The sequence below is a fragment of the Lipotes vexillifer genome, unplaced genomic scaffold (assembly GCF_000442215.2).
Source record: "Lipotes vexillifer unplaced genomic scaffold, Lipotes_vexillifer_v1.1 scaffold693, whole genome shotgun sequence".
Lineage (NCBI taxonomy): Eukaryota > Metazoa > Chordata > Mammalia > Artiodactyla > Lipotidae > Lipotes > Lipotes vexillifer.
This window is the reverse complement of record NW_006783500.1, coordinates 586,046-593,343: the sequence shown is the minus strand read 5'-3', so window position 1 is coordinate 593,343 and position 7,298 is coordinate 586,046.

Genomic DNA, 7,298 nt, shown 5'->3' with positions numbered 1-7,298 from the left:
GAGAGATATTTTTTATCTGCTCCTCATGTTTCTATCTATTGTCATATAAGTTATATATATATATATATATATATATATATATATATATATATATTTGCTACTATAGGTTCATTTTCAAAAGCTTAATCTGGACATTTGTGGGACAAGTTGCAGTCTAGAGGAACCTGAGCTGACCTCCTTTCATGAAAACACCAAAATCACACCTAACTGCTGAAAAGCCATCGACAAAATAGACTAGAACCTACCAAAAAAATCTTCTACTTCCAAAGACAAAGAAAAAGCCAAGGAGACAGTAGGAGGGGTGCATTCATGATACAAAAGTATAAACTGATTAAGGAGGTTGCTTATGTTTACTACCTTGCTAAAAACTTTTTGTATTCATCAATGCATAGATGTTGAATTTTACTAAATTTTTAAAACATTTATTCTAGATGATAGTATGACCTTTTTCTTTTTCTTTTTTTTTTTTTGCTGATGGAATTATTTACATGATCTACTTTTTTTTTTTGCGGAACGCGGGTCTCTCACTGTCGTGACCTCTCCCGTTGCGGAGCACAGGCTCCGGATGCACAGGCTCCAGACGCGCAGGCTCAGCGGCCGTGGCCCATGGGCCCAGCCGCTCCGCGGCATGTGGGATCTTCCCAGACTGGGGCACGAACCCGTGTCCCCTGCATCAGCAGGCGGACTCTCAACCACTGTGCCACCAGGGAAGCCCCCAGATGTTTTTTTTTTTTTTACATGATCTACTTATTTTTTAACCTTTTTAAATTGAATTATAGTTGATGTACAATATTATATGTTACAGGTGTACAATATAGTGATTCATAATTTTTAAAGTTTGTACTCCATTTATAGTTATTATAAAATATTTGCTATATTCCCTGTGTTATACAACATATCCTTGTAGCTTATTTATTTATTTAAATTTATTCATTTACTTATTTATTTGGCTGTTGGGTCTTCATTGCTGCGTGCAGGCTTTCTCTAGTTGTGGCAAGCTGGGGCTACTCTCGTTGCATTGTGTGGCCTTCTCATTGCAGTGGCTTCTCTTACTATGGAGCACAGCCTCTAGGCACACCGGCTGCAGTAGTTGTGGCTCGCGGACTCTACAGCGCAGGCTCAGTAGTTGCGGCGCACGGGCTTTGTTGCTCCACAGCATGTGGGATCTTCCTGGACCAGGGCTGAAACCTGTGTCCCCTGCATTGGCAGGCAGATTCTTAACCACTGTGCCACCAGGGAAGTCCCTGTAGCTTATTTATTTTATACATAGTAGTTAGTATCTCTTAATGCCCTACCCCTATCTTGCCCCTCCCCACTGATAACCATTAGTTTGTTCTCTATATCTGTGAGTCTGTTTCTTTTTTGTTATATTCACTAGTTTATGTTTTAGACTCTACATATAAGTGATAGCATACAGTATTTGTCTTTCTCTGTCTGACTTATTTCATTTAGCATAATACCATCCAAGTCCATCCATGTTGCTGCAAATGGCAAAATTTCATTCATTTTATGGCTGAATAGTATTCCATTACAAATATATATATATATATATATATATATATATATATTTAGTGTATATATATATATATAGTGTATATATATACATATATATACTATTTATATAGTATATTTATTTATATATAGTGTATATATATACATATATATACTATTTATATAGTATATTTATTTATATATATACTATATATATGTATGTGTGTGTGTGTATATATATATATACACACAATTGTAAATGGTGCTGCAATGAACATTGGGATTCATGTATCTCTTTGAATTAGTGTTTTCATTCTTTTCGGTTATATACCCAGGAGTGGAATTCCTGGATCATATGGCAGTTCTATTTTTAGTTGTGAGAAACCTCCATATTGTTTTCCACAGTGGCTGCACCAATTTACATTCTCACTAAGAGTGTACGAGGGTTCCCTTTTCTCCATATCTTCGCCAACATTTATTTGTGTTCTCTTTTTTGATGGCCATTCTGACAGGTATGAGGTGATATCTCATTGTGGTTTTGATTTGCATTTCCCTGATGATTAGCAATGTTGAGCTACTTTCAATGTGTCTGTTGGCCATGTGCATGGAGTCCTTGGAAAAATGTCTATTCATGTCTTCTGCCCATTTTAAATTGGGGTGTTTTTTTTTCTGATGCTGAGTTATAAGAGCTGTTTATATATGTTGGACATTAAGCCCTTATCAGTCATATCATTTGCAAATACTTTCTCCCATTCAGTAGGTTGTCTTTTCATTTTGCCGATGGTTTCCTTTGCTGTGCAAAAGCTTTTAAGTTTAATTAGGTCCCATTTGTTTCTCTTTGCTTTTATTTCCTTTGCTTTAGGAGAAAGATCTGACTTAATTTCGAATGCTAATACACACTTGCATTTTTTAGTTTATCCCACTTGGTACTAATGTATGTATTTTTATATATGGCTATATTCATATAATAATATTTTTCTTAGAATATGTATATCTGTTTATGAAAGAGATGGTCTAAAATTTTATTTTAATAATCTGATGCAACTATGGTGTCGATTTTACACTGGATTCATAAAATAAATTGAAAAGTATTTTTAAAAAATATGCCTTAAAGGAATGCTGTAGCCAAGACGATCCACAGGTTCCAGTGGGTGAGTGGGCAGGCAGCTGGCAATGCGGAGGTGATAAACCGGTAATGGGATGCTTTTGAGACACAATGTCAAGACTTTAATTCCTGGAGAACAAAGCTGAGGTTTTCCCATGTCAGGATATTAATCAAGAGTGAAAGGAATTTAAGTATAGAAATGACTCTGATCCACTTATCAGAGTTGAAGCCCTGGGTGGGCCCATAATCTTCCCTGTATTGCATAAGCAGATGGTTCTTGGTGGATTTATGTGCTGGTGGGCAATATTTTAAAGCACTGGATTGCAATTATATTAATACATATTTATATGTGTTTATATATACATACACTAAGCTACACACACACACACACACACACACACACACACACAGAGTGATACTGTTGGATTTATAATATCCAAACTCTGAACAATCTGTGTCATTAGGATATTCTTAACTACAGCTTGAGAAATAAAATTTGTTGCTCCGGGGAGGACGAGGAACTTTCTGCTGCTCCCGTAACACTCATACACTCAATACAAAACATCCTGAAGACAGGCTCCAGAGAACCCTTGTAAAATGCATTCCTTTAAGAATACAGTGCAGGGACTCACAATCTGGAATCCATAAACTCCAGGTTTTATGAATTGTTTCAGAGTGTCTGTGAACCGTACAGGTTGTATGCAAAATTATAGGTATGCTTTCCAGACTTTTTCTGAGACTTTCACCAAATTCTCAAACCTCTCTCATCCAGAAGAGCTTCAGAGTCATAAATTCACAGATATTTTAGAGTGATGAATTCAACACCTATCATCAGACATCTAAAATATCACATATATTTTAAAGTGAAAGAATTAAACACCCATCACCACTTGAATATTGCTACTAGAAGTATAATAATATCCAAAGCTAAGTATGTTAAAGGTTTCCTTTGTTTAATTATATCTAGTCACCTTTAATAAAGTATTATTAAATAAAAAATGAATGCATAACCTGGTAATTATCAGATGTGGCTGCTTTCATTTGCTTTTTGTTGTTGTTGTTTTGCAGTACGCGGGCCTCTCACTGTTGTGGCCTCTCCCGTTGCAGAGCACAGGCTCCAGATGCGCAGGCTCCGGACGTGCAGGCTCTGCGGCCATGGCCCATGGGCCCAGCTGCTCTGCGGCATGTGGGATCTTCCCGGACCAGGGCACGAACCCGTGTCCCCCGCATCGGCAGGTGGACCCCCAACCACTGCGCCACTAGGGAAGCCCTCATTTGCTTTTAAACTTCCCAAACAGTTCACTGAAAGCTGTCATCTGCAAAACTTAAAAGTTTCACTTCTGGGTTATCTCAAGGTTTACCCAGAAAAACCGTATCTTTTTACAAGTTCATGTTTCTATTATTTTTATGTGTCTGTTAAATTTCAGTTAATGTTTAAAATTTCAGAAGCTAATGTTTCAAAAAATTCATTACCTATTACTTTCAAATTGCGGGGTGAATCACAAACTGAACCTCAGGTAAGTCTTGCAGTGCATGATCATTAAGAGCTGTGGTCGGATTTACTGTCAGAGCCATGCTAAGGCCTTACATCAACTCTTTCATTTAACCCGTTCAAAAGCCCTGTGATGAGGATACAATGATCTCCACTTTCAACAGGAAAGAAATGAAGACAGAGAAATTCAGCAACTCAGCCAATAACCAGGATCCCATAACTTAGAAGTTTTTTCTGACTCCCAAATCCCAACCAGTTTAAAAGTAACTTATTGGCCATACAACTAGATACAAAATAGATAAACAAGGACCTACTGCATAGCACAGGGAAATATACTTGGTATTCTGTAATAACTATAATGGAAAAGAATCTGAAAAAGAATATATATATGACTGAGTCACTGTGCTATACACCTGAAACTAACAAGATATTTAAATCAACTATACTTCAATTTAAAAAATTCAAATAAACAAACAAATAAATAAGAGTCCTTCCAGCCTCTCACCCCCAAAAAAGTAATTTATTGCTAATTATTGGTCCACTTCCGATTCTCATCACCCAAAACAACATTGGGTCTTGTGGCCCCCAGTTTCTTCCTCATTTTAATCTTCTTATACAAGTCAGGAAATATCTTCTTCCTTAAAACAATTGTCAACTTTGTCCCTCTTTTTCTCAAAATGCCTCAGTCTCACATAAATAACAAAACCAAAAATTTTGAAAAGGCACAAAGTAATAGTCCCTCTATTTCACTGACCTTTTACTGTATCTCATCAAAATTTTACACCATAGAGGCAAAAAACATTCAAAAAAAAAGAAACTAAAACAACTTGGTTGCAATCCCACTTTCCCTTGTTTCGCAGGACACTTGCCTCTCACACGAATTAGCTCTTTTTATTTTCAAGATTCCTACACAAGGTCCAGTCTCTTCGTACACTTGGATCGTAACCCTCTCCACAATCCAGAGCATCCTAGCCACTAAGCTGCAGAACTCAGGATAGGCGGAGCCTCAGGCCATCAGCTCTGGCTGTCCTTAGCCTTCCCCTACACCCCAGTGGGCAGTGACTCTTCCCATTTTGTAGCCACGACACAAAAAGTCAGCAAGCATGACCCTAAGTAGCCCAACAAACAGGAATTATCTTTAAAAATAATTTTAACAGCCTTTCTGTTAGTATAATTTTATCCAGAGGCCTCATATTAAAAAAGGGAAAAACAGGAGAGAGGGAGAAGATGGTGGAAGAGTAAGACGTGGAGATCACCTTCCTCCCCACAGATACACCAGAAATACATCTACACGTGGAACAACTCCTACAGAACACCTACTGAACACTGGCAGAAGGCCTCAGACCTCCCAAAAGGCAAGAAACTCCCCACGTACCTGGATAGGGACAAGAAAAAAGAAAAAACAGAGACAAAGAATAGGGACGGGACCTGCACCAGTGGGAGGGAGCCGTGAAGGAGGAAAGGTTTCCACACACTAGGAAGCCCCTTTGCAGGCGGAGACTGCGGGTGGCGGAGGGGGAAGCTTTGGAGCCGCGGAGGACAGCACAACAACAGGAGTGCGGAGGGCAAAGCGGAGAGATTCCCGCACAGAGGATCGGGGCCGACCGGCACTCACCAGCCCGAGAGGCTGGTCTGCTCACCCGCCGGGGCGGGCGGGGCTGGGAGCTGAGGCTCGGGCTTCGGTCGGAGCGCAGGAGAGGACTGGGATTGGCGGCATGAACACAGGCTGCAGGGGGGCTAGTGCACTACGGCTGGCCGGGAGGGAGTCCGGGAAAAGTCTGCAGCTGCCGAAGAGACTTTTTCTTGCCTCTTTGTTTCCTGGTGCGCGAGGAGAGGGGATTAAGAGCGCTGCTTAAAGGAGCTACAGAGACGGGCATGAGGGCCGGCTAAAAGCACAGACCCCAGAGACGGGCACGAGACTCTAAGGCTGCTGCTGCCGCCACCAATAAATATGTGTGCGAGCACAGGTCACTCTCCACACCTCCCCTCCCGGGAGCCTGTGCAGCCCGCCACTGCCAGGGTCCCGGGATCCAGGGACAACTCCCCTGGGAGAACGCACAGCGCGCTTCAGGCTGGTGCAATGTCACGCCGGACTCTGCCGCCGCAGGCCCGCCCCGCACTCCGTACCCCTCCCTCCCCCTGGCCTGAGTGAGCCAGAGCCGCCGAGTCAGCGGCTTCTTTAACCCTGACCTGTCTGAGCGAAGAACAGAAGCCCTCCGGCGACCTACACGCAGAGGCGGGGCCAAATCCAAAGCTGAGCCCCGGGAGCTGTGCGAACAAAGAAGAGAAAGGGAAATCTCTCCCAGCAGCCTCAGGAGCAGCGGATTAAAGCTCCACAATCAACTTGATGTACATGCATCTGTGGAATACCTGAATAGACAACATATCACCCCAAATTGAGGAGGTGGACTTTGAGAGCAAGATATATTATTTTTTCCTCTTTTCCTCTTTTTGTGAGTGTGTATGTGTATGCTTCTGTGTGAGATTTGTCTGTATAGCTTTGCTTTCACCATTTGTCCTAGGGTTCTGTTCGTCTGTTGTTTTTTTTTTAACTTAAAAAAATTTTTTTCTTAATAATTATTTTTTATTTTAATAACTTTATTTTATCTTACTTTCTTTTCTTTTCTTTTATCCTCTTTCTTTCTACTTTTTCTCCCTTTTATTCTGAGCCGTGTGGATGAAAGGCTCTTGCTGCTCCAGCCAGGAATCAGTGCTGTGCCTCTGAGGTGGGAGAGCAAACTTCAGGACACTGGTCCACAAGAGACCTCCCAGCTCCATGTAATATCAAATGGCAAAAATCTCCCAGAGATCTCCATCTCAACACCAACACCCAGCTTCACTCAACGATCAGCAAACTACAGTGCTGAACACCCTATGCCAAACAACGAGCAAGACAGGAACACAACCCCACCCATTAGCAGAGAGGCTGACTAAAATCATAGTAAGTCCACAGACATCCCAAAACACACCACCAGACGTGGACCTGCCCAGCAGAAATACAAGATCCAGCCTCATCCACCAGAACGCAGGCGCTAGTCCCCTCCACCAGGAAGCCTACACAACCCACTGAACCAACCTTAGCCACTGGGAGCAGACACCATAAAAAACAGGAACTAAGAATCTGCAGCCTGAAAAAAGGAGACCCCAAACACAGTAAGATAAGCAAAATGAGAAGACAGAAAAACACACAGCAGATGAAGGAGCAAGGTA